General features: G+C 34.7%; 1 pseudogene; it reads left to right on the top strand.

Moving 5' to 3' along the window:
• Nucleotides 1-189: 189 nt before the first annotated feature.
• Nucleotides 190-8,374, top strand: LOC110037946 (annotated as a pseudogene).
• The last annotated feature ends 659 nt before the right edge of the window (nucleotides 8,375-9,033 follow it).

Genomic DNA, 9,033 nt, shown 5'->3' with positions numbered 1-9,033 from the left:
TTACGAGAATGATGTCATCGAATGCAATTGTGGCAATCACAATATGTACCTGTTTAGAAAAACGAGTATGAAGGCATATCACGAATGACACCATGTAACGATGAATGTCATTTATTGAACATTTTTTTCTACCTCATGTAACGTTGCTTGCACATTCGAAGTTTGGTATGTGATATCTCGTATTAGGAAATGACTTTAGATACTTTCGTTGCAACGGATATCCAACATCAACCAAGTAATTTTTTTCTTGATTTTGACAGCTCTACTTTACACCCTTACTTTCTGGTCATAATTTTCTTAGCCACATTATTTTTTTTTCTTTTAATTTTTATCCCATTGTTTTTGCGTTCTTGAGTCCTTAAAATAACAACTTATTTGAATATTGGTGGTGAATTCTTGAGTTCATCAGGCAGTATTATGTGGTGTTCTATATTTGGCAATCAGCACTAGCTGCTGAATTTGAATATGTAATGTTAAGCAAGCTAGGGACGCAAGCTAGGGACCCTAGGAGATGGACCCTAGGAGATGTGCAATTTTTCTCCTGAACAATAATTTCATTCAACATTTACATAATGGTCTTAAATTTCGCCAATCTTTTTTATGGAATGAACTTTCTCTAGCCACTTTGAGTTGTTTTATCCAAACAAATATTCTTGGAAACGTAGTTGAGGAAAATTAATAATGAATTTTTGGTAAATGCTTATCCATGAAAATTTGTATCATTGTTTTTTGCATTTGATTGCTTTATTTTCTTCATATCTAGTCAAGAAGCTGGGTGAAAATAAATCTTTTAAACTGTCTATTTGTTTTCCTCTTCTTTGGCTATTCAGGGAATATGTGATTTTTTTTAGTTCATTTTTTTGTAAAGGTTCACCTTGTTCATGTTCTGCCCCTGCTAATTTAAAAGAAGATTCTAATATCCTCTGCAGTGTAATTGTGGAAGCTCTCAAGGTTGATAGTCTGCAAAAGCTTTGTTCATCGTTAGAGCTCATGCTTCGCCGAGTTGTAAGTTGAAAAAACTTGCTCTCTGTCCTTCTTTTGTATTATGAGGATTACTGAAAATGGGTAATTATTGCATTTGATAGATATGGTCATATTCTTCCAACTTAGATGCATTTTGAATGATAATGTTAAGACTATTATCTTCCTTTTGTGAGGGCTATATTTTCCGTTGTCTGACACAATATTTTTTTTTAATTCAGCATGTCATTTATATTAAATTAGGAATTAGTTTTCCATATCATCCACTTAATACTAGTCATAATTTTGTATGTTTTTTTTAACTTTCCATTTACTTGACGTTTTGGCAGCATTTAAAATTTTCAGGAAACGCTGAGAGCTGTCACATTCTTACTTTATTTTGTGCTAATGGGCTATGCAAATTTATGTAATGCCTCTCTCAGTTAAATTCTGGATCATGTTGATGTCTTCATGCTGATTATTTTAACACAATAAATTTTAGTTTCTACCTGCCACGTGTCGGGTTTCCAATGAATATTTGCAGGTTGGATTTTTTTTTGAAGCCATTGCCAAACTGATTCCACGAGGCCCAAAAGCTAAATAAATATGAAAAATCAATTCAATATAGTCAATAGCAGCATGTGTAATGAGTGATAAAACTCACTATTAAAAAATAGAATTAGTATCAAAGTAGTATTTGACTTAATTTACGCAGCACGACATATATGATTATGGGCAATTCACGCACTGGAAATATTGCATTGTTTAGTTTGTTTGAATTTTTCACCCAGACCACTAAACCCATGATCAGTAGTTTTAAGCTCTTCCACTTTTGTTTACGTAGTTAACTTTGGGGTTAACTGTTTTTCAGAAGGTACATGTTAAAATATAGGTTGTTAACGGCTGTTGATTGAAGTCAGTTTATTCTTAATAGTCTGCATATCTATTTATTCTTTCTATCAATTGATGATAGTTATGTTTTGGACATGATATCTGTGTTATATAGGTCAGTGAAGAAGTGGAGCGTGCTTTAGCAAAGCTTGGCCCTGCTAGACTTGGGGCAAGGTACATCATTAGAATGTTAATTATGGTTAGATTGTTAAATCTGTAATATTTTTAGTTTATTTTTGTATTTTTCATGACATTGATTTATTGTTGTATCTCACAAAAAAATTCATCAATACCTTTTTAACATGTATTATTTTTTGCATTTTGTAAGTTTGCATTCATAAATATTATCAGTGTTTTTGTCCGTGTTGTCAATGTGGAGTAATCCGCTTGTTTGGTAATTCATCAATACCTTTTTAACATGTATTATTTTTTACATTTTGTAAGTTTGCATTCATAAATATTATGAGTGTTTTTGTCCGTGTTGTCAATGTGGAGGAATCCGCTTGTTTGGCCGTGGCAAATTATAAAATAACTGTCAAACCTTCTGAGATTATGATGGGTTTCTGAGTTTGTTATTGAGGGCTCTTGTATATTCTTACGATTCTTATTTGCATTAGTTTTTTTACCCTTAAAGTGAAGAACCATTTATGCGTCACAATATGAGAAGTAGAAACATCCTCGAATTACCAAATAAATTGTGAAAGTTTTCAAATCATCATTCACTAGTGGAAAAAATGTGCAGATCTCAAAATATATAGGCCAAGTTGGAGTTCGATTGTTGCATTTGCATTTTGTAGTGTTAGTGCAGGATCTTTTAGGGTCCACATTCTTAATGCACCTAGAATAATGTGTTGTATATAATTCATGCAAAATATATTATGATTCACGAATCACTGAATGCCGAATGAGCAAAAAATTTACTTTCTTCTAGAGCAAAGTATAAATACGAGAATTAGAACATGAACTATAATGTATCGATCAAATAAAACTGGGCAAATTAACAAAAAAATGAAACATGCAAAATCAATAATCAATTCTGATTTAATCACAATTAGTTTTTTCAGTTGTATCACAATTGAACAAAATCAATAGCAACGTCAAATAACATTGTCACAAAACTGAAAATATTCTTGTTCTTATGCTGTTAGAAGGATGAGACTTGAAATTAAGCATCATATTTGTAATGCACAAAGGGATCGCATGCCAAACTTGCACATACAGGATTGAAAATTAGAAGAATTTATTCAATCAAAATATTGTATTTTGTATCTTAGAATAACTATTTTTAGACTCCACGTACATAGATTAATGGATCTTGTTGTCATTGGATCAGCTAAATCTGATTCCAGATAACATTCTCGTTTATACGTCATCCTTGTCCTAAATTGGAAAATTTAAATTTGCTACTCCAATTCATATTTTAATGAATAGGAGTCACGTGAGCATGGTGTGAAGTATAATTTCACATTGGTAGCGGCAACCGGCTAAGAGAACAAAGTTCATCATTTCACATTGGAGCTATCTTAGTTGAAATCCAGCACCCGCAGTGCTTTTATCCTGCATCAGTTTTTTGTGCATAAATTGCTTAATTAAGTTTAAGCTTTAGTTATGCTTGTTGACACAGTTTTTTTCCCGTTTGTCATCGCTTCTTTTCCTCACATCATATGATGATCTCATGCAGCGTATTAAGCCTTGTGCAAGCTGATTATGCTTGTTCCTCAGCTTTTGGGCTGCTTATCATTTTCAGCTAAGCTTAATGCCATATATTCTAGTACTGATAAGTTGTTTATTAAAGTTTTTCAGCATTATCTATAATGGTTTGAGTGTTGGGGAATTAAATGAAAAGTTGGAATAACTTGTACGGTGAAATTAGGAAAGATAAATTAAGGAATAATTATTGTTAGAGATATAACTAGAGTGATATTGATTGATGATGAGTTAATTGAAAATGGATTTAGTTAATTTGGACATATACGCTTAAGGATAATTAATGTGTCCCTCCATTAGATGGGTAAATAATGAAAGACCTAGGGAAGACCCAGCTCCAATGCCTTCCTAAGAGGGGCGGGCTAGCAGTGCGCCCTCATCAGGCCGATCCCTAGCAACTTCAGCGGTTGCAAGAGCAAATGGCCGAATTGCTAAGATGCAAGAAAGCATCCACAGGATTCAATTCTTTCTGCTTGAACTTCCTTCAGGGGGATGGCCTCTGCCCATTTGGAGAAAGAGTCTATCGCTGCCAAGATGAACGTAGCCGTGTATAAGAACTGGAAAGGCAAAGAGAGAAACCTAAGTTTATGATGAGAAAGTTGTGTGAAATATCTTACAAAAAATAAATTTAACGCGTCAGTCACAATTTAGCAGGATTGAATGGAAAATGGGGATTCATAAAGCCGATCTCCATTGATTGGTGTAAGACTAATGAAGATTGCGATGATTGACATTTTCAAAATTGTGATGTATATGAGGATTTCATTATGCAATGCACTTGAATGACTTATGATATTTTATGTAATTTAAAGGGTTGTTTGGTCTCTTATATGGCTATTGTTTTCAAGCTTCAGTCACAGTCTATGGAGTTTATTGCATTCCGATCTCCAATAATTGGGGTAAGACTAATGATGATTGTGATGGTTGACATTTTCAAAACTGTGATGCGTGTAAGAATTTCATTGTGCAAAGCAATTCAATGACTTGTGATATTTTATGTAATTCGTGTGGATGTTTGGTTTCTTATATGGCTATTGTTTTTAAACTTCATTTATAGTCTATGTAGTTTATTTCATAACGATCTCCAATAATTGGGGTAAGATTAATGATGATTGTGATGATGACATTTTCAAAACTGTAATGTATATGAGGATTTCATTATTCATAGCAATTCAATGGACTTGTGTTATTTTATGTAATTCATGTGGATGTTTAAGTTTCTTATATGGCTATTTTTTTCAAGCTTCATTTATAGTCTATAGAGTTTATTGGATGTTGGAAGATTCACGACAGTAGAGTGATTATTTAATGTCTTAGCATTGCACGAAGATTCAACACTCACAAAGATAAAAGAAAAATAACAGGAGAAGACATTAGATTTTTTACGTGAAAAAATCATGGAACGAAAAAATTCTTGGGAGCTAGACCAGTCACAGTAATCCACTATAAGATTATAAGTACATAGTTCAATTCTTTTCCTGAATTAGAGAAGATTGAATATAATGTTGATAATCACATGTATAATTGTCTTCCAGGTTTAATAATCTTAATTGAGCTACAACAAATAGTTTTTGGTGATAATAACAATAGTGGCTAGCAAAGGCCAATTGCTATAAAGATAGTAGTTTGTCACAGAGACTTGAGTCGGTGCCTGCGATAACATTAGTTGGTCATAGAGGTCATAATTGAAAATTGTAGTAGTAGTTAGTCATATAGGCCGTAGTTGGTCACATAGGTTGTAGTTAGAGGGTGTAGTAGTTGTTAGCTAAATATGCCATAGTTGGTCATATAGGTCGTTGTTGGATGCCAAAGTAGCAATTAGTTTGTTAGGCCGTAGTTGGTCAAATATGTCGTAGTTGATAGCTGTAGTAGCATTAGTTGACTAAAGATGCTGCTATAGTTGGTAGCTGTAAGAGTGACAGTTGGAAAACATAGATCGTAACGGAAGACTGCAATGACAATTATTGACCACATAGGCCATAGTGGAAGGCTGCAATTACAAATGTTGACCATATAGGCCGTAGGGGAAGACTGTGAAAACAATAATTGATCACATAGGTCGTATTGATGGTTGTAATGGTAATAATTGATCACATAGGTTGTAGTGGAAGACTGCAATGATAATGGTTGGTCATGGAGGCTGTAGTGGGAGACTACAATGACAACAATTGGGTACATAGACCGCAATGGGTCACTGCATAAGCGTTAGTTGACCACATAAGCTATAGTGGAATGTTGTAATGATAATAGTTAGTCACGTATGTCATAGTGGTAAGCTGCAATAGTGACTAACCCATTAGCTATAGTTGGTTGCTGCAAGAGTATTAGTTGGTCATAAATGTTATAGTGGAAAGGTATAGTGACAACAATTGATAACATAGACTATATTGGAAGGATATAATGACAATAATTGATCACACAGGCCGTAGTGGAAGACTGCATTGATAATAGTTGGTCACGAAGGTCGTAATAGGAGATTGCAAAGTATCTGGCCAGATAGGTTGTAGTGGGTTGCTGCAAGAGCGTCAGTTGGCCAAAATGGCTATAGTGAAAGACTGTAATGATAATAGTTAACCATGTAGGTCGTTGTTGAAAGCTACAGTAATAACTGACCACATTAGTCATAGTGGGTCGATGCAAGAGTGTCAGTTAGCCACAAAGGCTTTAGTGGAAGATTGTAATGATAGACCGTAGTGGGAAGCTACATTATTAATTGGCCACATAAATCATAGTGGGTTGTTACAAGAGTATTAGTTGGTCACGTATGCTGTAGTGAAAGATTGTAATGACATCTTTTAGCCACGTAGGTTGTAGTGAGAAGTTATCGTAGTAACTGATAATATGAGTCGTAGTTAGTGCTACACTTGTTGGTGGTTGTAACTCTTCTATTGGGTTTTTTTTTTTGCACTAGATACAACAATTGTCGGTATACAGTGTATAGAAAACTTTACGAGTCCGGAGAAATTTGCCTCATTCTAAATAAGACAGTCATAAGCAAGTGTTGTCGTTAGTTATAACTGGATCTTCAATACGACATTTTTCGTTACACCGCATCTAGGATACTTTTTTACACAGTATTCGGGATACTTTGTTTCTCTATATTTGATATACTTCATCATCAAACATTGTTCACCAACAACATCGAGTAGGGGTTACCGACAATGGTCTATGGTGGTTGACGGGCAGTGTTTGGTGGCTACAGTGCCGAAAGTTATTGTCGGGTTTTCAGTTCATATAATAGTACTAGAATTCGACTCCCCCTCTCCTAAAGTGAAGAAAGGGGGTATATGTATAACCTTTGGGAGAGAGACATTTTGGTTATTCAGTGAGTAACCCGTAACCGCCTAATTAGATGACCCCATAATGACACTCCTTGATCATAGGGGTTTTTGTAATGATTTGAGAGCCTTAATGAGCTCTGAAATAAGAGAGCTCAAAACTCGTTGGATTCCTCTCATCAAGATGCTCAATATAAATATGTTAAGTTTGGAGTTCATATGACCATCAAATTGACGATCTGAAACCTCCAAAAGTAATTTAATGGCTTGATTTAGACTCGATTGAACTCAGACTGAACCAAATTTTGGTATAATTGGGTTCGTCTTGTCGAGATGATTAATTTGACTACAAACTTGTTGAAATTGGGGCCTTGCATGATCTTGAATTTGAATTTTGAACATTTATTCTAAAGAAAATGCATCAAGGTTCATGCTAGATGAGAAAAATTTGTTGATGATACAACAGAGTTAAATGTCTTGGTGGTCTAACTATTTGCATTGTGTAACTATTATTTGAGGCCTAATGCATTCTAAACATGCATATATTATATATCAATACTGTTTTGGTTGAACTGGACTTTAGTAGTTATTTTATTTTATTAACATTGAATATTGCATGAGCAGGTTGAGTAGAGATATGGTCACCTCATGTATGTTGCTTGTAGATGAAATTAGTCATTGCTCGTGATTTTTTCTTATTCTTTTGGTCACATTTTACTTTCAAAATAGTTTTCCAATAGAAGCTAGAATTAGAATAGTTAATTTTTACTTTTAGATCAATTTCGTGTTAGTTTGCAACTGAATATGCTCACTGAACTCCATTTTATGAGTTTTTGAATATTTGGTATGACTGAGATTATCTTTCTGTTTATCAATTGATTGGATTTAAACTTGTATATATTGATAATTATAAATTACATCTTGTTCTTGAGGGTCACGCCATCTCTTAGTTTAAGTTGAACCGATGAAATTGAAATGTGCTTGTTATTTTTAATTTTTCTCTTCTGGCCTAAAGGTTTTAGTTGACACAGTACCATGTCCTGGTTGTGATATATGGGCTTTCTTGGAAATAATTATTTTATAATTTTACCATGTCCTGTTTGCGATGGTATATGTTTTCTTGGCAATAATTATTGTCGCAATTTGGTTGCAGGTCTTCTCTAAAACAGCTTGAAGGACTTGATGGGAGAAGTTTGTAGTTGCAGTTCAGGTCAAGATCGTCTTTACCAATTTTTACTGGAGGAAAGGTAGAGGGAGAGCAAGGCGCTGCAATTCATGTTGTGTTGATTGATGCCAACAATAACCATGTAGTAACTTATGGGCCCGAATCTTCAGCAAAATTCGATATTCTGGTGCTTGAGGGTGATTTCAATAATGAAGATGATGAAGACTGGACTGAAGAGGAATTTGAAAGTCATGTGGTAAAGGAACGGGAAGGCAAGAGACCCCTTTTAACTGGTGATTTACAGGTTTCCTTGAAAGAAGGGGTGGGAACCCTTAGAGAACTAACAAATTATATAATTAATATTAAGGTTAAAGTATGAAATTAGCTCTGACTAGAGTGTACCTACAGGTGGATGTGGGAAGTTGGTAATAGCATTCTGCGTCGCTGCCTTGAAAACTTGACTGTCAAGTGCACTGCCCTCCCAACCGGCCATAAAAAAAGTGAAACACATGTTAAAGTCACAAACGACCATGTCATTCTTAGTCAGGCTTCCACAAAAACCAATTAATGCAACCATTTTATTATTTGGAACACGGGCGTCAACATGTGTTCCGTCAATTGCTCCAATACAATCCTGATAAAATATTATCTGGTTACTGAAAAACATTGCTCTCTGAAAATTGATTTTGTATAATATGAGGCATTACCTTAAAGAACGACATGTATAGTCCATCGCGTGAAACCTTTTTTGGGGTCCATTCGAACGTAGGATCAGTGGGTTTAATGACATGTGAGGAAAGGCTCACAAGTGTGTTCAACCTAACTAAGAAGTAGGGGTGTTGAAATCACTTTATCGCCCCTCACAATGACTCATTATGGGATAGTTTGTACAGTGTTAGTGCCAACACCCTTCACAAAGTTGTCTTGGTAGATCTATGAAGTCCATGAAATCCATTGAGTTCTTTCAAAAGATCAATGAACATTGTTTGTTTCATTCGGAACATATTGCTAAATCTCATTGTGTGGCCCGCA

Source organism: Phalaenopsis equestris, unplaced genomic scaffold, assembly GCF_001263595.1.
Source record: "Phalaenopsis equestris unplaced genomic scaffold, ASM126359v1 Scaffold227736, whole genome shotgun sequence".
Classification (NCBI taxonomy): Eukaryota; Viridiplantae; Streptophyta; class Magnoliopsida; order Asparagales; family Orchidaceae; genus Phalaenopsis; species Phalaenopsis equestris.
The sequence above is the reverse complement of the archived record's forward strand: the minus strand, read 5'-3'. Positions and strand labels throughout refer to the sequence as shown.